We start from the raw sequence: 23,311 nt of genomic DNA, 5'->3' as shown, positions 1-23,311 counted from the left end.
TTAAGTATGTGTTCTTCTTCTATACGGATTTGTAGCGATATGATAATGAGGTTAAAACAATTTTCCTATTATTTTCCTTTCAAATATTCGTAGTTCTTCCTTATCCGTTTTAGTCATTGTCCATGATTAGCATCTATGTATTAAAATAGGTAAAAAGTTTAAATTATGATCTGTATTTCTTTAGTGGCATTATTATTAACCGTGATTATTTATCTAAGATATTTAAAGTGTTCCATATTTACGAAATTGTAGTTGTTAACTTTAATATTTTATCAAGATCTATTAAATTGGTCTCTTCTGTTGATTCGCTTGTATTTCTTCTTAGCTTGACGAATTCTTCTTTTTTCATTCTCTGAACTACTAGTGGGTTCTTTTTACGGAATTTTTTCATCACGTTTAGGTAATCATCAACGGTATATAAACGTTGTTGAAATTTTAGGGCATTTTCAAAATCTCCAAAATCACTACCATTGGGTAAAAGCTATGACTAGGAAAGAAATAGCGTAATGTAATTTTTTCAATGGTAGGATGAGTTTCCAAAATCATTTTTAGAATCAACTATTTTAATGCTGCGGTTTTGGCCGCCACAAGAGTCTGACCACAAAATTACATGTTTTGCAGAAGTAACATTTTCTTCAATGTGTTTCTTAAGACCAATGCCTACGTCCTGGGCTCCCCGACCAGCTTCACCTTCTATCCAAATATAACAATGACCTTTTTTATCCTTGGCGCTATGGATACCAAGGTTGTAAATACATAATTGACGCTTATAATATACAATATTTATTAGAATTCTCGAAAGGGGAAGAGTTTTTCTTTAAATCAAAACAAAAGGTTTCCACTTCTGGTTGATCGTTGCTTATCTTCATGTCTAGCTTTCTTTCTTCTAAGTGCACATTTTTTCTTTTTTTAACGCTTAATTGTTCGTTATCTGCGCAATTTTTAATTTCTAATTCGAAACAATCACATCTACTACAAGTATCTTTTTTCAACTTTTTTCTTTGAAGATTAAATCGTGTTAAAAACATTTTTTTGTAAAACGAAAATTTAACAAGGTCGTCTGCTTCTTCAATATACAATTCATACATTTTACTTAATGTTATGTCTTTTGTTAAGTATTCTCTTTCTGTGTTAGCTCTTCTGTAATGTGACTATTATAGAAAAATTTAAGCAATAACTGCCACTACTTCTCAACCTAAACGCCTCAACAAGTTGCCAACGTCACCATTGTTAACCACGTTTATGTACATATGTTGCCAAATATTCGATTTACAATCATTAAAACGTTCGCAAGAGGCGCTTGGTCCAAAACTAATACACAAAAATTAGTCGCTTGCTCTAGTTATGCAAAATTCAAAATCCAAAATAAAAAGAAAGGTACTTAATCTTTTTAAATATATCTGGTTATCCGTTACTAACAGGTTAATGGGATTTATTACGTAGATAGTTTATGCCTTTTTCTATCTTCTTCTTTAAGTTCCATCTTCTATCGAAGGTTGGAAATCATCATGGCTATACGGACTCTGTTGACTGCCGCTCTATAAAGTTCTACACTACTGCATTCAAACCATTCCCTTAAGTTTTTAAGCCAGAATATTCTTCGTCTTCCCACATTTCGCTTTCCTCGGATTTTGCCTTGCATAATAAGTTGTAATAATGCATATGTTTGCCCTCTCATCACATGTCCTAAGTACTCAAGTTTTCGTCTTTTGATAGTTAATAATATTTCCGCCCCATTTCCTATCATTCTAGTTACTTCCACGTTTGACATTTGTTGAATCCATGATATTCGTAAAATTCTTCTGTAACACCAAAATTCAAAGGCGGCCAACTTATTCAGATGGACTTGTTTTAGTGTTCACGCTTCCAAGCCATAAAGAAAAGTAGGGAACACGTAATATCGAAGCATTCTCAGGCTCTAACTTTATATCCCGAAAACAAAGAAACTTTTAAAGTTTAAAAAATAATGCACGTGCTATTTCAATGCGTGTCCTAATTTCTTTTGTTTGGTCTACATCTGATGTTATTCTGTTGTTCCTCTTTTCCACCAGAAAGCGCCATAATCCACAATTTAAGAAATTGGGGCTGGGTCTAGTGATGCATAACGCCGTTCATATAGCAATTTGTTGTCACATGTTTATAGTTTTTCAAAAAATGAACTCCGATTTGAAGATTAAAACGTAAAACAAAATATAAAAACCTATTGAACCTTATTCAGAAAATTTCAGAAAAGAATAACTTTTGTGAAAGATTGTGGGACACAGTCATATTTTAAGATAAAAACTTCAATTCAGAGAGTGGACATTCTTAATAAATGTATAATCTAATATGGAAGCATGTTTATGTTTTACAGACTTAGAAAGCACTGAGCACACAAGTATTTATTTTTTTATGTACTAGGTCGTAAAATAAGTATACTCAAAACAAATAAATATTATCTACCAAGTATTCTACTCCACTTTAATATCAATGCATCAGATATATTATAAAGATTTCGTCGTAGTTGTAAATTAATAGGAGATAAAGCCAAATGTAGAGCATATAGTGAAATCTGAATATCTTAGAATAACTATATCGAGCGGGAACATTATTGATGAGCAAAAGGGAGACCCATCGCTGAGAAAGTGACAAAGCAATTGGCAAAAGCAAAGGGTACTTTGTACTAAAGTACCCATACTCTAAAGCATAAGCAGGTCTTTTCGTACTCTTTTAGTAAGTGATAGATTCGACCGTTACTTGATGGAAATTCATTTTATCTAACAATTAAACAGGTATGCGTTTACACGTCATATTTTGTAACTGAATAAGTTGAGGAGGGGATAACTGTTTGTCTCAAGTTGGTCATTCAGAATTATGTCTGTATTTTTTAATTTGCTAATTTCCATAGATTCTAATATTCATGAAATCTACAGATAGCTTAAGGCCTTTATTATAAATACACTTTTTTAGTAATAAAAATATATAAATAGAACCTAGAATACGCCTGTAAAAGTATGTAACCTTTGATCTCTGGGATAAACCCATCTCCTGAACAATGGTGCCGATATATGTAGGTAAAATTTTCTACACCTATTTTAACCTGTTTATTTCCTCATTATCAATATATATGAGTTGTAACCGATACCACAAACTCATTTACTTATAGAGACTATATATTGACTATAGTTATTACTATACAAATCTGACTCGAAATATCGTCTTAAAATAACAGTAACAGCAAAGTGAAAGATTAGTCATTTTTTATGAAGTTTAAAGTAGAAGCGTTCACGAAAATTGAAGTACTAATAAGACCACCGCAATCGGGCGTACCCTGGGTAATGAATAATTAAGTAATCGTTAATTCTTAAATCACCCGTTCAATATGTTTTTTGTTAAATCGGTGCTTTTTAGGACCAACTATTCTAATTATGTGTATAAATATTAAGAGTATATCTAGAGATAAAGACACTCCACTTTACATAAAAACTTATAATGAGAGAAAACAAACCAGTCAGCTGAGAGAACCTTTTAACGATGTTGAGCTTGGATCCGCTATCCACGTATATAATGAACAATATTACGGCTCCTGGCTAAGGATCTGAGCACAAAACTATAAAATTTGAACTAAAAATACAACAATGGCTAATATCCAAAGTCTTTAGACAAGCAAAGCAAAGACAAAGTTGTTGCCTTGCTTAAACCTGGCAAAAACTCCAACGACCACAAAAGCTATCGGCCAATATATCTATTTATTTTGTCAGCTATACAGAATACTTCTGTACATGATCCTTAATATAAACCGATAATAGAAGAAAAACTCAAATTAAAAGACAAAAGTGGCTATATATGACAGGTTAGATCATATATGTCACAAATACTAAATCTTGCCCAACACAGCGAAGAGAAGTACGAAAAATATCAGGTATGAGGAGTGGTATTTGTTAATCTAAATGCCGTTTATAAATAGTTATTTAAATAACTTATAAAATATTTAGTTATAAATTAGTCAGCCAAATTCAGGGAATATTACGACTCACATCCATACATAAGCTCTACAATATCGTAGCTATCAATCCACCTAATATCCGAAGATAAGTAGCTACAGAGCAAAAAAAAACAAAGTCCAGATTCGTGACATCCACTCCACGAATACCAGCCTATTTTATGACTAGAATCAAGGAAAAACTGGCTATATCAACACATCTGCAAGATATACAAACAAAAATAAGCTGCTCCTCTCCATCTGATCCCTCGAACGGAACTTCCTTATGGTAGTTATCTTCCTTAAATCTGCCAGGAGGACTCTTGCCTGCAAACACCGGTTAACTTATGTGCATGTGGGGTGGTATAAGACTTATCACACTTTCTTAGTTAACTTTACCGTTCAAATCGCTCTTTTTGAAGGGACAAGGTTTATTTATGTGAACTGAACATGTAAAGTACAGTCAGTAAGCTATTACTTATAAAGATTATTGCAAATTTGACAATAACTCCACTTATATTGATTACATATTACTCCTAAATACGAGATAAAACATTCAGAATATGTAATATTGGTGAAGTGGTATAATTCATGTTAGAAAAATTAATCATTCTTCCCTTTTTTGTGCACTACTACCCATTTTAACAAAAAAAATATCTATTTTAGCACTTAAATATTTATTTTAAGATAACCTTCTATCCAGAATTAAAAAATAGAATAATAAGAAATAGAATCCAGAAAAAAATAAAATAATAAAATAGAAGAAATAAAATAATAAAAAAGCCGTATATAAGATATGATGAAACAATAAAAGAAGTTCTTATTAACCGGATTCTTAAATAAAACGTATAAAGACATACTCACGTTAACAAAATACATTAGGAAATTTTCGCATATGAAAAAACACATCCAACTTGGTAATGAAATCCTTTTGTATCTATAAATCTATTTTTAGAAAAGCACGTACCTACCAAAAACAGGTATTTGGTAGTACACATATCTGTTACATACTGTAATGCGTATGAATGATAACAAAAGTAAGGAGTCTATATGAACCGTTTAGAATATACGCTGGAAATAAACGGCTTAATCCCATAGTTGCCAAACTATCAGAGCTTACTTAAACCGATATACGTATGGTTCCAATATACACGGAACAAGATCTGAACGACCCCTATAATATATACACGTGAACTAAGCGATATACATTCATGATACAGGGGTACTTAGGGGCTCCACAAAATTTTTAAAAATTGTGAAACTATACATGTTGACGAATCGACAGAGCCAATATTATGGAATGGTCAAGTGAGCTCCGTATATCGGTGGCCACTTGACCACGGAGCTCACTTGAACCTGAATTTTAACATGGGCGGAGTCCACTTTATGCCGTAGATATATATATATATATATATATATATATATATATATATATATATATATATATATATATATATATATACATATATATACACCATATACTTAAGTGGGTCAAAATATTAAACATATTTACAGTATTAGTTTATGCATTTTAAATAGGTATTCTTCAGTTTAAGTACAAAATCTTACATTGTTGTTTTTTTAAATTATTTTAAATTAGAAGCACATAATTGCATTACATGGCAACAAATTACATTTTTGATTCAGGGAACCATGTGCCATGTGGTGCACACTTGCTTCTTATTTAAGAATGAACCTAATACATACATAAATTTATATATTGCTGAGTTATACTTACATCTTTCCATGCTTTTATAGTTTTGGGCGGCCCCATTTTATTTAATTCCATCACCATCTTTTCCCATAACACATGGTCTTTTCCTAATTCACTAGGATTTACTTTAATCATGATTAGAATTTTGTTTTCTTCTAGGAAGCTTATTAATAACTCTTTTTGGGCTTTTGTGGTTCGTGGAGCACGAGACATATTGAAATTTTATTCAAACGAAATTAACGAAAATAAATCCAACGCAAATACAAATAAACTGAAATACAAATATATTTTCATAAGTCAAGCAGACTGTCAATTTCTTCTTCTGTTTTAAGTTTTTGGCCTCCAACATTTAGTTTTTGATCAATTTCTACCTTACTAGTAGTTTAGACACGATCAACGTGCGACGTTGCCGTATCTGATTGAAAACCTTTTAGAGGATTCCTCTAAAAAAATATATTTTAGCGGTCTTCTATAATATTTCTTTACAGAATGTCAATGTTACCTAAAACTTTAACAGGACCGTTAAAAGTTAAATTTTAGAGGCCTCTTAAATTTAACGGAAATGTTACAGAATACACCCCTATAACATATGATACTAAATTGTAGTAAACATAGAATAAAGACCAAAATTTTTATGAAAGCCATTATGAAAATAAAAATCTTACTAAAACCCATCAACCTTTATGGGTTAATAGTTTTTGGCAATTTAGAAGTTTATAAGTTGTTATATCAATACATAAGCAGTTTAAAAATAAGAATATGAAATTATAGTTTATAAAGACCAATGTATACCAAAACTTGTACATAAATGAAAAAAAAAATTAATAAAACATATAAAACAAAATATAAAAAAACATTTTCACTAAAAAATTAAACAATATTATTAAAAAAAAATACATAAAAAATATTAAAAATAAAAAAATAAAAAATAAATAAATAAATAAATAAATAAATAAATAAATAAATAAATAAATAAATAAATAAATAAATAAATAAATAAATAAATAAATAAATAAATAAATAAATAAATAAATAAATAAATAAATAAATAAATAAATAAATAAATAAATAAATAAATAAATAAATAAATAAATAAATAAATTAATAAATAAATAAATAAATAAATAAATGAATAAATTAATTAATTAATTAATTAATTAATTAATTAATTAATTAATAAATAAATAAATAAATAAATAAATAAATAAATAAATAAATAAATAAATAAATAAATAAATAAATCTACTTATTATGAGAAGTCAATAATTCTGTTATACCGGACGAAAAAGTACGACTTTACGTCCACAAAATTAGAACGTAAAGTGCGGAATTTATGCCCGGTGTGTTAGGTGAAAAATATGAAGATAGCAAAAAGTAGTAAAAGGTTGAAGTAAAAGTACAATACAAAAAAATTATTAAAAATACCTTTTATAATTTTATTTTTTCAGTTCAGAATTCAACCTAGCAGAATTATTGGCTTCTTATAGAGGGGTAAACAATTGTCTTTTTCTTCTTCTTCTTCTTCCTCTTTTTAAACAATTCTGCTTGTTCATTGGCGGATTAATACCTCTATGAAAGGTTGTCACTCCATCTTTTGCGCGGTCGTCCGATATTTATTCTGCCGATTGGTGACTTATCTCTTGCTATTTTGACGACACGGGTCTCCTCCATTCTGCTTATGTGGTTATTCCATTCTTTTTTTCTATTTTATGTCCAGTCATTTATACACTGTACGTTACATTTTCTTTTAATGTTCTCACTTATCTTTCCATCTCTCAGCGTATTTCCTATAATTTTTCTTCGTACTCTCATCTCTGCTGTTACCAATAGCCTTCAGCATCCTGACAGTCTATTTGCTTTTTGTACTTGATCTTTCATCAATCAATAATCAAGATGGCGTCGACTGAGAAGGACGTGTTAAGTTGTTTGTGTATTCGCTGTGTTAAAAAAGTGAGTAATGGGCTAAAATGTGTAAATTGCTCCTTATTACCTCACCCCAGCTGTGCTAAAAGAATGAAAAATGTAAAAATTGTCGATCAAGGCATGATCTGTTGTGATTCAGATTTAAAGGTTGTCAGTGAGACTAGTGCTGAACTCGTAATTACTGAAGATGTGAATATTATTGAAGAAGATGTCTTAAAAAGGGAAGTACAATATTTAAAAATTATACTTAATCACAAAAATTTTATAATTCGCGAACTCCAAGAAAAAATTAAATTAATCAAAAATAATGGAGTAAAAACGTAAACAACCAGTTTCCTCTATACCATTTGCCGAGCGAAACCTCTGATGGTAATTTAAGCGACCTCGAACCAAGCTTAAGCTTAAGGTCAATGAATGTTAAAGTAGCCGAAAATAATACGAATATGTCAGAGGTTGATGCAAAACCAAGTCATTTGAAGTCCCCTTCACCTGGCCTGACTGTCATTAGTGATAATACTGGTGAGGTTAAAACTCAATTTAAAACAGCTGATAACAACCAAATTGTAAACAATAATAAAAATCATATATTTAACAAGAAAGATGTTAGCCGCGCTATTCACGATGCCGTAAATCAACAAAAAATTTAGATATACAAAATTTAAAAGAAACTGATGGTGAAATTAAGAGAGATGATTGGTTGACTCAGAATCGTCGTAAACGTAGACGTCAATATTTAATTGGTGGAAATGAAATGGAAAAGTCGGTGGAGTCCGTTCCAAAATTTGTGTCTCTGCATGTCACACGTCTTAAACCGCAAACAACCCCTGATGATTTACATAAAATGTTAGCTGTATCATTTCCTGAAGTCCAATGTATGGTACACAAATCAAAAATGCCTGAAGCATATAGTTCCATGAAGGTCACCATTAATCAAGAAAACCTAAAGAGAGCTTGGAACAAAGATGTTTGGCCAAAGGGTGCAGTGGTATCTAAGTTTTTTGTGAAGAGGAGGATGCCAATGTAACTGGATCCTCTTTAAAAAGTATTGTTAAATTTAAAAATTGTTTAAATGTCATTCACTATAATGCTCAATCATTACGTAACTCTTTTCTAGATTTTAAAGTTCTGCTTAATGATATTTCAGCTGATTGTTTGTGTCTTAATGAGCACTGGCTTTTACCTGATGAGCTACATACTGTCAATATTAAAGGCTATCGTATGGTCTCTGGATTTTGCAGGACGGTCAAGTCTCATGGAGGTGTAGGTATATATACTAGGAATAACGTAAGTTTTAGTCATTTAAATCTTGAAAATCTCTCTTCTGAACAGCATTGTGAGATTACTGGTATTTTATTAAATAAATCTAATGTGAAGCTTATCACTGTCTATCGTACTCCAGATGGTGATTTAGACAAATTTTTTACCATTATGGCTAAAGCTCTTAAAAAAGTTAATGTCCATAAACCTGTTATAATTACGGGTGACTTTAATGTCCATTTTAATGAAACAGATATCAGAGCTTTAAAACTCTGTAATTTTTTTGGATCTTACAATATTACAAAAAAAGTTAAATTTAATACTCGAGGTAATAGATGTCTTGATAATGTTTTCACAAATATTGATGGTACCACAAAACCTGTGGATCTCACTCACACATCTGACCACAGAGGTATTTCCTTTCAGATAGCTTACTCATCCACAAATTGTGCAACCAGAGTTTGTTATAGACCTATCACAGATGAAGGGCTCTTTAATCTGAACCAGATTTTGCTAAATTGCAACTTTAATTTTGTATACAATGATAATTTGGATATTAGTTTAAAATTTAAAATGCTAATTGATGTGTTATTAAATTCCATAAATATCTCTTTTCCAGAATAATTAAAATTGCTGAATAAAAACAATCCAGGTAAAAAAGGAAACTGGTTCAATGACACTTTGAGAAAAATGTGTGAAAGACTTTAATTTATTATAGCAATAAATAGAAACGATCCCATTGCTGCACCGAGAAGTACCATTATTAAACTTAGAAAAGAGTACAGGGAAGCCATCAAGCTTGCAAAAATTAATGCAAATGATAGGTTTATAAAAAATTCTGGCAACTCTCAACAAGCTATGTGGAAACTAATTAATGGTAACAAACATAAAAATGTTTTCTTTACTGATAATTCTAAACTCAATGCAGATAGTTTTAATAGCCACTTCTGCTCAACTGCTGAGAGAGTAATAAATGAACTTGAGGTTCCTCAGCTAACTCTTGATGACTATTTAAAGTGTATACCACAGAAAAATATCCCGTGTTTTAGCTTTCAGCCAGTGAACTTTAGTAAAGTTGACTTAGCTATTACAGAAATAAAAAATAGTAACAGCAAAGATCCTGATGGGTTTAACACAAAAATTATTAAAACCATTAAAGATATAATTGTTCAACCTCTAACAACTTTAATAAATCAATCAAAATCTTGTAATACTTATCCTCAAGTTTTCAAAAATGCAAAGGTAGTACCTCTATTTAAGAATAAAGGCTCTATTGATGATTATAACAATTATCGACCCATTTATTTGTTGCCCATTTTATAAAAAGTTTATGAACGAATTTTAAAAAATCAAATTATTCTACATTTTAAATCTAATAAACTGTTTACCATAAACCAGTACGGATTCCGAAATAATAAAACAACAACTTTGGCTATTGATCATTTCACTAGTAATGTTTTGGAAGGGTTTAAAAATATCTTGATACTCTTGCATCATTTTTAGAACTTACTAAGGCTTTCGATTGTGTCACATATAGTATTCTGCTTAGAAAACTTCCTTATTATAATTTTCATAGTGATGCTATTCAACTAATTAATTCATATCTATCAAATCGTGATCAATATGTTCACTTCAACCAGTGTAATTCTCAAAAACAATCTCTGTTGTTTGGTGTCCCTCAAGGCTCCGTTTTGGGTCCAGTATTATTTCTTATCTATATTAATGATCTAGTGTACTCTCAAAATGAAACAGTTAACACTGTTTTATTTGCTGATGAGACTATTTTCTATGCAAGCTATCACCCTTCTGAATTCGACATCCTTGATTACCAAACATCTGAAAAAAACTTATTCAATTGGTTTTTAACTAACCGTCTCTCTTTGAACAACTCTAAATCACAAAGTGTTAATTTTACTCTAAGAAATAACACTTGTGTTGAAAACGTTGCTCTACCACAATGTGTAACCGGAGCGAAGTTTCTGGGGACATATTTGGATGCAGGATTAACCTGGGAACAACATAATATAGTTAATCTATCCAAAAAGCTTTCCCGACAACTTTTCCTTTTTAGAAACCTTGTACAGGTGACTTTCAGGGAAACTATTTTAACAGCCTATCATAGTAATTTTCATTCTCATCTGATATATGCTATTCTCTCCTTAGGTCACTCTTGTAATATTGATAAAGTGTTTGCACAACAAAGAAAGTGTGTTTGTATTATCTCTGGGCTCTGTTATAGAGCAGACTGTAGAAACTCCTTTAGAGCTTTACAAATTTTGACTTTACCTTGTGTATATATTATGCAGTGTCTGTTTCACATTAAACAAAATCTTAGTCAATACAATGCGTATGTAGATTTTCACAAGTATCTCACCAGATTTAACAATATTCTTATACCAGAATTTAGCCGCCTTGAGAGATCCAGAAATGGTTCAAGGTATTTAGCCATAAAATTCTATAACTTAGTGCCAGCTAGAATAAAAGCTCTTAATTTTCATCAGTTTAAGGCGAAAATTAAGAGTTACCTTATAGTGAATGCCTTTTTTACATATGAGGAGTATTTTACCTCCAATTTTAATTTGTTGTAATTGTTGTAAGTATATTTTAAAACACTGTATTTATGTTTTGTGTTTATATTTATGTGTTTATTAACTACATATATTGACATATTTTATCTTTGACTTGTAAAAAATACTTTTGTATTGATTTATTACCAATAAACCATCTATCTATCTTTCACTTCTTTGTCCAGGTCTCCGTAGCTAGACAGTGTAATTCCCAGGTATTTTATTTCCATTACTTGTTCAATACTGATGCCATCAATTTCTATTTTACATCTGGTTGGTTCTTTGCTGACTACTATTGTTTTAGTTTTCTGAGAGGAGATGGTCATATTAAATTCTTTTGCTCTTATGTTAAATCTGTGGAGCAGTATTTGCAGACTATCTTCATCTTGGGCTATCAATATTGCGTCGTCTGCATAACAGAGTATTTTGATTTCTTCGTTTCCCATTCTGTATCCTCTTCCTTTGTTAACGGTTTTGATGATTTTATCCATGATCAAGTTGAAGAGTTCTAGAAGTTGTCCATCTATTCTGACTTCCATTTTGTTGTTTTGATAGATGTTATCGATAGATTTTATAATATGTATTTAGGGGAACTTCTCTATAATATAAAAGATGGATTACATCTTTGAGTCTTACTCTGTCAAATGCTTTCTTTGGGTCTATCAGACACAGAAATGCTGGTCTATTATACTTAGTAATTTGTTTTATAACGAATATTGCATCTGTACACGATCTTCTACTACTACTATTACTACTACGAAAACCTTGTTGTTCATCTGCTAAACTTTTCCTCTGATTTATTAGCATTTGTAAAATTTTAGTTGTAAGTTTTAGCGTAGTATTTAACAGGTTTATACCTCTGTAGTTTTCTGGCTGTTTTTTATCTCCTTTTTTGAATAGTAGAATTAGTTTGCTGGTTCTCCATCTTTCGGTATTTTATTGTGTTTTATAATTTTATTAATTAAAGTTGTTAATTGTTCTATCATTGCTGCGCCACAATATTTCAGTAACTCGTTTGGTATCCCATCTGTAAACAATTGTGAAGGTGGTAAATGAATTGCAAAAGATTCTTAGCATACAGTGGTATTTAAAAATTACTTTTTTTGTTTTAACCTAAGCTACCACGGGTTAGTTAAGAGGCGAAAAATTAGTAAAAATCGAGCAGATTCATGTGGTATTTCAAAATTTTATTTGAATTAGCTAACTTAATATTTGAGCTTCTGCTTAATAGCTTAATATTAACTTCCCACAAGGAGTAGTTAAGAAGTGTTAAATTAATAGGGTGGTAATAAATTTGTAAAAACCTATCAAAACACTGTGGTACTTCACAAATATATATATTTTTAATTCTGCTGGCTCGAGTATTTAGCTGGCGGGAACTTTAGCAAATAAAATTGCTTTAGTGGTGGAAAATTATCAAGGTAGTGAAAGCGTAGCAAAAACTTACAGAATACTTTTTTATTTCAATTATAAGTAGAATAAAGTGGAATATAAAAATAAATTCGCCATAAATTTTAACCTAACAGAAATATTGATTGATAGAGTACAGTAAAATTGAAAAAATAGATTTTTCATCACCTTAAATTTTAACGTAAGAATTGTTGACTTTCCACATGGATTAGTTGATGGTGAAAAATTACTGGGGTGGTAATAAATTCGTAAAAAGCTAGCTAGTATTTTAAAAATAATTTTTATTAATTTCGTTGGCTCGAATATTAAGCTAGCAGGAACATTTCCAAATAAGATTGGTTTATTGGTGAAAAATTATCATGTATCAAATAACAGTTTTTTATTTCAGTTATAAGTAAAAGAGAGTGAAATTGTAAAAGAATATTTTTTCACCGTAAATTTTAAACTAACAGAATTATTGGCTTTCCATATGAGGCAGTTGAGGGGTGAATAATTACTAGGGTGGTAATAAATTCGTTAAAACCTAGCACTGTGGTATTTCAAAAATATATTGTTTTATAATTTCGCTGGCTCAATAGGCGAGCGGTTTACCCCTCAAAAGACGCTTAGAAACAGAATATACCGACTAAAATTCTGTTTGCATTTCTAATGCACCAAACGTTTTTTATTCGATTCTATATATTTTTCCAAGATGAAATGTGTTTTTTTTTAATTTTTACAAGTGGGCCGGCAATTGTTATTAACAAATAACTAATACAAAAAAGCAATTTCACCGAATTGTTTCGGAATCAATATTTTTAGGTGTATCTCATCAAAATAAACACTTTTTCTTTCTTGATAATTTTTCGACAAATGCTTTGTTTTCGAGTTATTTGCATTTTTTTGTTGAAAAAATTAGTGATTTTTGTGATTTTTTTTCTAAAAAACTACTAAATGAGTTGCAATTCTACAAATAGCTTTATAATCTTTAAACCGTCGAGTACAAGTTAGAATATTTTGACAAGGATAATTTTTTTCTCTCTTGCTAAAAACGGGGACCCAAATATTTTGAATATGCCTTTCGAGCAGTCTACCGCTAAGTGTGTACAGCGGTTGCGGCGATACAGGCGTGCGGCACGTAGAAATATTTGTTTAAATTAAAAAAAATTAATTCAATACAAATATTACGTACAATTTATTAAAAAAAAAGATATTTCTAATAATTTTTATATAGACATATTATAATTAAAACAATGAAAATTAATTTTTTACAATGCTATAATAATGTAATTTTTTTTTAATATTCGTGGTGACTATATTATTGAATGTTTTATTACAGTGAAATACATTACGCAATATATAATTAATTTTCATTAAAAAACATAATAAAATTAAAATTTAATATTAATTATATATCGTTTTTAAAGTCGTCTTTAACATTTTTACAATTCTCTGGTGTACATGCACATACTGCGCAGCATTCTAAATTATAGGAAATACAATTACAATTTTTGGTAGAACATTTTCGGTACATGAGCAGAAATACTTTTGTAACATATCTAAACTAGTTTCGCCTTCAAAATAATTAAAATCGAAACAATTATTTTCCATTGTCCAACCATGGGTTAATGGATCAAGAGATGAAATAATATTGTTTTTTGCTTAAATCCATTCATTTATTTGCCACTTTGCTCTTAAGTAATGTTGTAATAATGCTGGTTTCGAAGGTAGTAATTTTTCATTAGATGCATTTTTTTAGCGCCTACAGCACCTCAACCGCTGTACATGCTAAGCGGGATACTCTCGAAAGGCATATTCGAAATATTTGGGTCCACGTTTTTAGCAAGATAGAAACCATATATCCTTGTCAAAATATTCTAACTTGTACTCGACGGTTTAAAGATTATAAGGCTATCTGTAAAAAATTGCAATTCATTTAGTAGTTTTTTAGAAAAAAAATCCCAAAAATCACTAATTACGGCATTTTTTTAACAAAAAAATGCAAATAACTCGAAAAGGAAGCATTTTTCGAAAAATTATCAAGAGAGAAAAAGTGTTTATTTTGATGAGATAAACCTAAAAAAATTTATTCCAAAACAATTCGGTGAAATTGCTTTTTTGTATAAGTTATTTGTTAATAACAATTGCCGGCCCACTTGTAAAAATTTTTAAAAAATACATTTCATCTTGGAAAAATATATAGAATCGAATAAAAAAGGTTTGGTGCATTAGAAATGCAAAAAGAATTTTAGTCGGTTGATGCTCTGCTTATAGGGGTAAACCGCTCGCCTAAATATTAAGCTAGCAGGAACATTTCCAGATAAGATTGGTTTAGGGGTTCAAGATTATCAGGGTGGTTAAAGTTTATTAAATATTTAAAAAACAGTTTTTTATTTCAGTTATAAGTAACCGAGAGTGAATTTAAAAAAAAAAGAATTTTTACCCTTAAATTTTAATCTAACAGAATTATTGACTTTCCATAAGGGGTAGTTAGCGGGCGAAAAATTACTAAGATGGTAATAAATTCATAAAAACCTAGCAGAGCACTGTGGTATATCATAAATATTTTTTTTGGAATTCTTCTAGTTTTAACCGTAAGCCAGCAAAATCGCTCCCCTTAAGGGTGGTTTGGTGGTAAAAAATTATTAGGGTGGTAATAAATTAGTGAAAAATGGGTAAAAAAACATGCCATCGGCAAAAAGTTGTTTTTTCTGAATTCTGCTAGCTTGAACCTTAAGCCAGCAGAATCGCTCCCATTAAGGGTGGTTTGTTGGTGAAAAATTATTAAAGTGGTAATAAATTAGTGAAAATTGGTGAAAAAATTTTACCTAGGTTAAATTCGATTCCGCTCATTTGTACACGCTAGCTTAAGGGTCCTGAAGAATTCAGTATTGCATTTATGGCAATCAAGGTTGCCATTTAAAACCTTAAAAAACTCTTGGTCAACAGGTACAAAACAGGACCAAGCTGGCCCTCATGTATGATAACATTAAACCATGAAATCATATTAGAAGTAGATGTAACATTTTCAACTCATTATTATTATAAAGGGTGTGACAACGAGACGGAGTCTACTAGGGAAACTGCCATTGATATTAAAGATTCCTTCGGCTAAAACACGTAGATCCGCAGTGGCTACAAATTTAAATTAGTAATTCATATACCTACTATAACCTATATAAAATCTTATTTATAAAAAACTATTTTCTTTAACATTTTGGTGCGCACTCAGTGTAAATGTTTACACACCAAATAATTAAATTACGCCAACAAAAAAATACAAGTTTATTATAACCTAAACGCTACCTACCTAATGAATTAAGATAGGACTTACAAATCAAAACAATAACAGTGTCAGGCAAAATTAGCATCTCTATTCCATTTCGGAAAAATCATCCTCACTGGAACTGCCGGTATTACCTGATTTAATCACTGGTAGTTCTTGTAAGTTTTCAGCTATCCACATTTTTTTTAACTCTGATGACATGCTGTACATAACTTTGCCACTGTTTAGCAGAAACAATGGCAAACGCTTCATGTGTGAGTTGTTGCACACGATATTTTCTAAAGTTAGTTTTTCGGGCAGCAACGTAATGTTTACCTTGACTCCAAACCATCTATATCGGATTGAGCTCACAGTGATAGGAAGGCAATTGAAGCGCCAAGTGGAAGAAGGTGTTAAGTTACTTTTAGTGAATAATGCTGAATTTTTTTTTTTAACACTGGAACTAGTACATTATAGGGTTTAGGACATGAGTAATCAGTTTTTGGTATATATTAAGTATCTTAATACCATCAGTTTCCCCTTCTTTAAAAAAAAGTACATAACACCTTCTTCTATTATTACCAAATACCAAAAGCAATAGATTGTTTACCGAAATAAGGAGTTAACTACAAAATAAATCATTTATTCATTCATAAAATCAGTAACAGATTGAGATTATTGTTGAAATAATAAAAAAAATTGATTTTAATTACATATTACTATTTTCGTTGACATTTTTGCGGTATTGGAGCATTTTTGTTTTGTTCATATTCACGAATCACACGTTCGTAGTATCCACGATGTTCTTCTGAAATATATGGCAACTGAGTAACATCATCAGCAATTTTTTTTGTCTGATATATTTCCAGTCTTCTCTAAAATTCTAGAAAAGTGGATATTTTCTGTGGGTACCTTTGGTTTATTCTTAAATATTGAAACCTTATGAAATGGAGTATATTTATCACACGACTCTTTGTATAGGTAGCTTCCAAATTCATCGATTCGAATCCACTTGCCATCTCTGAAGCGAATCTTTTGTTTAAGTAAATTCTTTTTTTTTCTGTTTATCAGGCCTATCTCAGTACCTAATATATCAAAATCGCGAAAATAGTTTTCCATATCATTAACCATACAATTCTTACCAAGAAAGAAAAAGATTTAATTATTTCCTGGTACTGTTGCGGTGTAACTATAGTTCCATGCCTTCTAAGCACTTTTTCAATTCTTCCGAAATCCCCATCAGAGTCCAAATACATGTGGCCGACTTCAGAAAATTTATGATCTATTTTGTCATAATAACCTCGAACTATCACAAATACAAAATAATCAAATTAAAATTTTTATTTTGACCACCGCAAGAGTCTGACCATGTTACTAAATGTTTTTTATATGTAACATCATCACATGTCTGAATAAAATTCCACAAGCAGATTCCAATTTCAGAACTACCTCTACCTGCTACATCCTCTTTTCATGTCTAAAGAACAGATATTTGTCCATTTACTGTCACAACATGGATACCCAAGATATACATATCTATTTGGCGCAAATAAAAAGCTTTTGATGTTGTTATTGTTATGTTTTTATTATTCTTCTAATTTATTGTTTTCATTTATTTATAAAAGTTTCTATTTATAACACTTACAAATTTATTAAAGTCCTTATTACTAATTTATCTTACACGAACAATTATACAATTTGTTAAAATACGGGCGTTACATTTTAAGCGCGGCGCGATCTTCAAAGCTTAACTAATTGTCCCTCTAAATAAAATGTCCCATTTATATATAAAATGCCGTTATCTAGAAGGATCTGGCGATGAGTAGATGACCTTCCACCCATTAGACGACAAGGTGACTCGTATACTGGTCTTTCGGCGAAGGGACTAGAGGTTTCTGCCGGCAGGTAAACAAGTCTTGCAAGTGAGCGCCGAAATGACTAGAACAGAAAAGATATTATAATCGTTTTCATCGTTCTTGGCGTGTGTGTGTGTGTGTAAAAACACTTGCAATAAGTTGTTTCATCTGTCTTTCCTTGTCTAAGCTCGATTCGTTTACCTCCTCCAGTGGCGGAGCAAAATGTAGCATGTCAAACGAAATAATAGTTATAAAAGAAAATTATAAATTATTTTTCATTAAATTTCTAATAACGGAATATACGTATAAATTGCGAAGAAGTATTTTTCTAGCTTGCAGTACAATAGGACAGGATATAACGAAAAGTACATTTTAAAAGGATTTTGAAATATACCCAAAAAAGTGTTAATTATTTAACCCACTTTAATTAAAAAATGATACAAATTTTTTAAGTTTTAAGCACTGTAGCGAGTTCTGAACTGTTACAACGTACTGACCTTGATTAATTAGCTAATCAGTCAGCGTCTTCACTGGACCTGTCTTTATCATTGAAATCTTCCGCCAAATCGATGATAATCCTACTTTCATTTTCATCATATGTGACCATTTTTGCCCAGTCGTCCTGAATTAATTTTTCAGTATGGTTAACACAACTCGCCCACACTGCAGGTGTTGCCTCAGCTAATGCATCGCCCCAAACTTTTTTCACTGTTTCATCTCCACGTCCATGTTCTCCAATAGGACGATCATAGTATTGTCCAGACCAACTCAATCGGATTATATTAACAGTGATATGGAGGCAATCTCAAAATCTGATACCCATGTTCTTGGAGTAGCTCGTCTATAACGTACCTGGTATTTTGTGGTTTATTCTGGCGACAAAGACTCAATAGCTCTGTCTTGCCCGAATCGTCGTCAAAAATTATTTTTTTCGCTCGTAACCATTCTTGTAAGTCCGATTTTTTCCAACTGGCATTCGGTAACTTTTCTATTAAAGAGCTATGGTATGAGGCATTATCCATAATAATTAGAGATGGTTCCTCCAACATTGGTATCAGCTTTTCGGAGACCCACTTTTTAAAAGACTCTATCCATAGAATCATGATAGTCTGCACTCTTCGATTTCGTAGAAAACAGTAATCCAGCATCTTTAACAAATCCTTGCCTACTTCCGGCATGTAAAACAACAAAGCGTTTACCTGTATTTTCGTGTCCTTTTCACACAGTCATCTTGCCAAGTACGTTTATATGCCCCTTTTAGGAATATCCATATTTCATCTAAAAAAACAAACTGAAGTGGGCATGGACTTAAAAAATTTCTCATATATTGCCTCAAAAAATACAGTCGTTTGGAGACAATACATGGTTTCTCACATAGCACTCGTCTACTATTTTTTAGTTTGTATGAAAACCCACAATTTTTCATAAGACGCCACAAACTTGTATCAGAACCGTCATAGAGATGCTTGTTTCTTAATTGTGTATTTAGAACTTTAATTGTAACGTGCTCTCCTTTTGCTTTCATGCCATACACTACATTTCTAATCTCTCCTTTTATAGTATCACTGACATCATTAGTCTTTTTTTTTGTCCATTACGTGACTCTCCTGGTGTAGTAAGAGCTGCCCCTATCTTGTATTCACTCTTTATTCTTGTCACTGTGCGAAGACTGATTTTCAAAGCGTCCGCTACTCGTTCATGTACCGATGATAACGAAAGCAAAGGTCCGTTGTTTTCTTTTTCTTTTTTAAAATACTCCAATAAATGAACTACACATTGTCGCATTTCTCCTATTATCGTTTTTTCCGGCATTTTTTTTATTAAATAGAACAATTAGTTATTCACAACAAAAAATAAGTAAAACTGTTCGGAACAAATTTCAAAAATGACTGACTAAAATCGACTAAAACAACATAAAATATCAATGGTAATTGCTACAATTATAAACCTATTAGCCAGCTCATTCAAGAACAATGCCACAAGTCATTATTGCAATGGGTATCGGAAGAGAGAGAGTTAATTTATAATAAACTGGAATTTTTAAGGTGTCGAGAGTATTATTTTATGTAATGGAATTCCACACAGTAAGAGCTCAAACTATTAATTAATTAAAAACTGTTTACTTATAAAAACTATTTCATCAGCTACTTCAAACCTGCACAGATCAGGGTAACATGTTAAAAAAAACACGTCACTGCCAGCTATCTGTATTCGTAAAGAGGGCGAACTTATCACCGACACCGTATCGGCCAAACGCATCGGTGTTATTGCTACAATACTGGGAGACATGAGTGGTCTCTTCATTTCCTTCTCATCGCACTTTACCATGACGAACGTGACTCGCACAATTGAATGACGCATCTGTGTATCAGAGAGAGACGAATATTAAAAATTCCGTAGTAGCTTATTTCAGGCACGCGCCAAGAACGATGAAAACGAGTATAGCAATAAATATGTTTACAGTTTTGAGTAATATGACACGTCTTTATTTATCGTAACAATATCTTTGGCAAAGGCATAGTTTGCTGCAAATCTATTGTAATGTAACACACAGTATTATCGTTTTTTGCTTTAGTGCGGTCATTACTTATCAAGTTGAATCCTATCTTAATATTCTCATGGTGCTCTTCACTAGCTTGTCCTGAATCACAAAGACTGCATGTATCGCTCTTTGGATGAAGAAAAAACCTTGACATATGATGATTTTTTTATAAAATACATTTTGGGTTTTTGTTTTTCCTTGCTTTTAGCAATGTACAATCGATACATGATTGACATATTAAGATTAGGTGGCAGATATTTTTTGTTGGGGTTACTGGTGCGGGAGTAGTGGGACACTTCTGCAGGGAATTCTAAAATATGATTCATTATCTCCTGTTTTACAAGATCATTTAATTTGTTTGGCATATTACAGTGTCGACCACGTTTATCGAGAGATGGAGCTAATGCTCCAGTGACTAGCTTGTCTTTAATGGCATATAACTTTTTCATTCCTATTTGATATAACGAACACAATGCTTTTTGCACACAAAAATTTCTTCGTTATTGAATACAACAGTTTATCGATAAGATACAGATTTGTGTTTTATTGCATCTCTTTTGATGCGTGCTACCGGTTTAGGAATAATACTTCTAAATAAGAGAGCATTTTTTCCATTAATATCAAGTGCATAAAAATTATTTAATATTGATTTTCGTTCTTCATCCTTAAATTTACTGCTGCATTTTAGTCTGCACTTTTCCGTACACAGATTTTTTAAACGGGCTATTTTTTCTAATACAATTTTACCTGTCCTGGATATCCACCATAGCTTAAAAGTAAATGAAAACGAGAAAAGTACGTTATTTTCAACACTTTAACCAGTTTTAATTGTCTTAGTAAACATAAGATACTAGAAAGTTTACCTTTGAGATGGTCAATATGGTTATACCAAGTAAATGTGTTGTCAACTGTTATGCTCAACAATTTGACATTCTTTTTTTTAACACTCACATCGAAGGTAGACGAAAAAATTAAATTTTGAGTTTTGTTATGATTTAGTTTAAGTTTATTTGCTAAGAACCATGATTGAGCATTAGAATTTACATACTCAAAAGTGGTTTCTAAAACTGAACGATTTTTATCAGAAAAAACAAAAGTAGTGTCATCTGCAAATAAAACTGTTTTGTATGGAGCCATGAAATTGGGTCATTGACATATATTATAAATATTAAAGGGACCAGCACTGATCCTTGTGGAACTCCATGCTTTATTTGTTTAAATTCAGAGATACAATTTTCGTACTTGACTGCTTGTTATCTATCCTTTAGATATGATGACATTAGTTCTAAAGGAGTACCTCTGATACCGTAAAAATGCAGTTTTATTAGCAAAATATCATGATAAATACAGTCGAAGATCACAGTTTACCTTTGAAAGATCACACAGTGTTATAGCAGAGTGATTATGCTTTTCAAGGCCATCAACTATGGCACTCATCACATCTAAAACTGCATGTGTTGTAGAACGATCCTTTCTAAACCCATATTGTGAACTAGTAAAAAAGTTTTTGTTTCGAAGTACGTTATAAGAAGCGATGGAAATTTGTCTATAATTGTCTACAAGGTCACGATCGCCATTTTTAAGAATAGGAACAATCCTGGAGTATTTAAATGAAGTTGGGAATATCCAATATAAATGAATTATGCGAACTAAACAACCTAAAAATCACCAACGGATTTTTCAGACATAAAAATATTCATAAATATACATGGACGCAAGAAACACGAAAGCTGAAATCGATAATAGACTACATAATAATCAAACAAGATACCACAATAAAGATCAAAGATGTGCGAGTCAAAAGAGGAGCAGAATGTGGAACGGACCATAGACTACTGACAGCAAAAATGAGCATTAATTGGAAACATAACAAGACCCCCTCCACAGAAGAACCGTTGAACACTATAAGAGAAAAACAATACAATATAGAACTATTCCAAGAACAATCAATAAGAGAACTATACCAACAACGTCTAGACCAAAAATTAATAGAATTCAGATACGGCAACATCGAAGAAATATACGAGCATATAAAGGCGAGTATAAAGCAAGCAGCATTCGAAGCCCTTGGGGAAAAAGAACATATAACAAATAAACAGCACTATTATGAAATAAATGAACCAACAAAAAGAATAATCCAAGAAAAAAAGCAACTATACAGAAAATGGCTGACTACAAACAACGATGAAGTTTATAAAGAATATAGAGAAAAAGGTAGAGAAGTGAAAAAACAAATAACACAGCAAAAGAATGAAGAATGGGAAAGAATCTGCTTAAATATTGAAACATATATAGGAGGTACAAGAACTTCGGAGTCATGGAAAGTACTCAGAGGATTGAAACAAAACTCAAAAGAAAAAATTAAATTGGGAAATATACAGGACAAAGAATGGAAGGACTACTACAAGGAACTATTAACAGAACAAAGACCACAATTCATTGGAAAAGAAAACAGGCGAAGACGAAGCAGATTCCCACAACAAGAAATAGAAATAACAGATAGGGAAATGAGAACGGCCATAAAAGCAATCAAAAATAAGAAAGCACCGGGACCTGGAGGCATCTCACCTGAGCTTATAAAATACGGATCAAAAAAATTACACCGGATGATACAATGGATATTTCAGAAAGCCATAAATGGAGAACAGCTCCCAAAGGAATGGACGGCGGCATATATGACATCTATATTTAAGAAAGGAGATAGAAAACGATGCGAAAACTACAGAGGAATAAGCGTAATATCATCAATAGGAAGATTATATGGGAAGATACTGCGAGAAAATATAGAGCAAGCGATAAAAGGCAAAATCGGAGAGGATCAGGCAGGCTTCACGGCA

This window comes from Diabrotica undecimpunctata, chromosome 10 (assembly GCF_040954645.1).
Source record: "Diabrotica undecimpunctata isolate CICGRU chromosome 10, icDiaUnde3, whole genome shotgun sequence".
NCBI classification, from domain to species: Eukaryota; Metazoa; Arthropoda; class Insecta; order Coleoptera; family Chrysomelidae; genus Diabrotica; species Diabrotica undecimpunctata.
Note: the sequence above shows the minus strand (reverse complement) of the source record.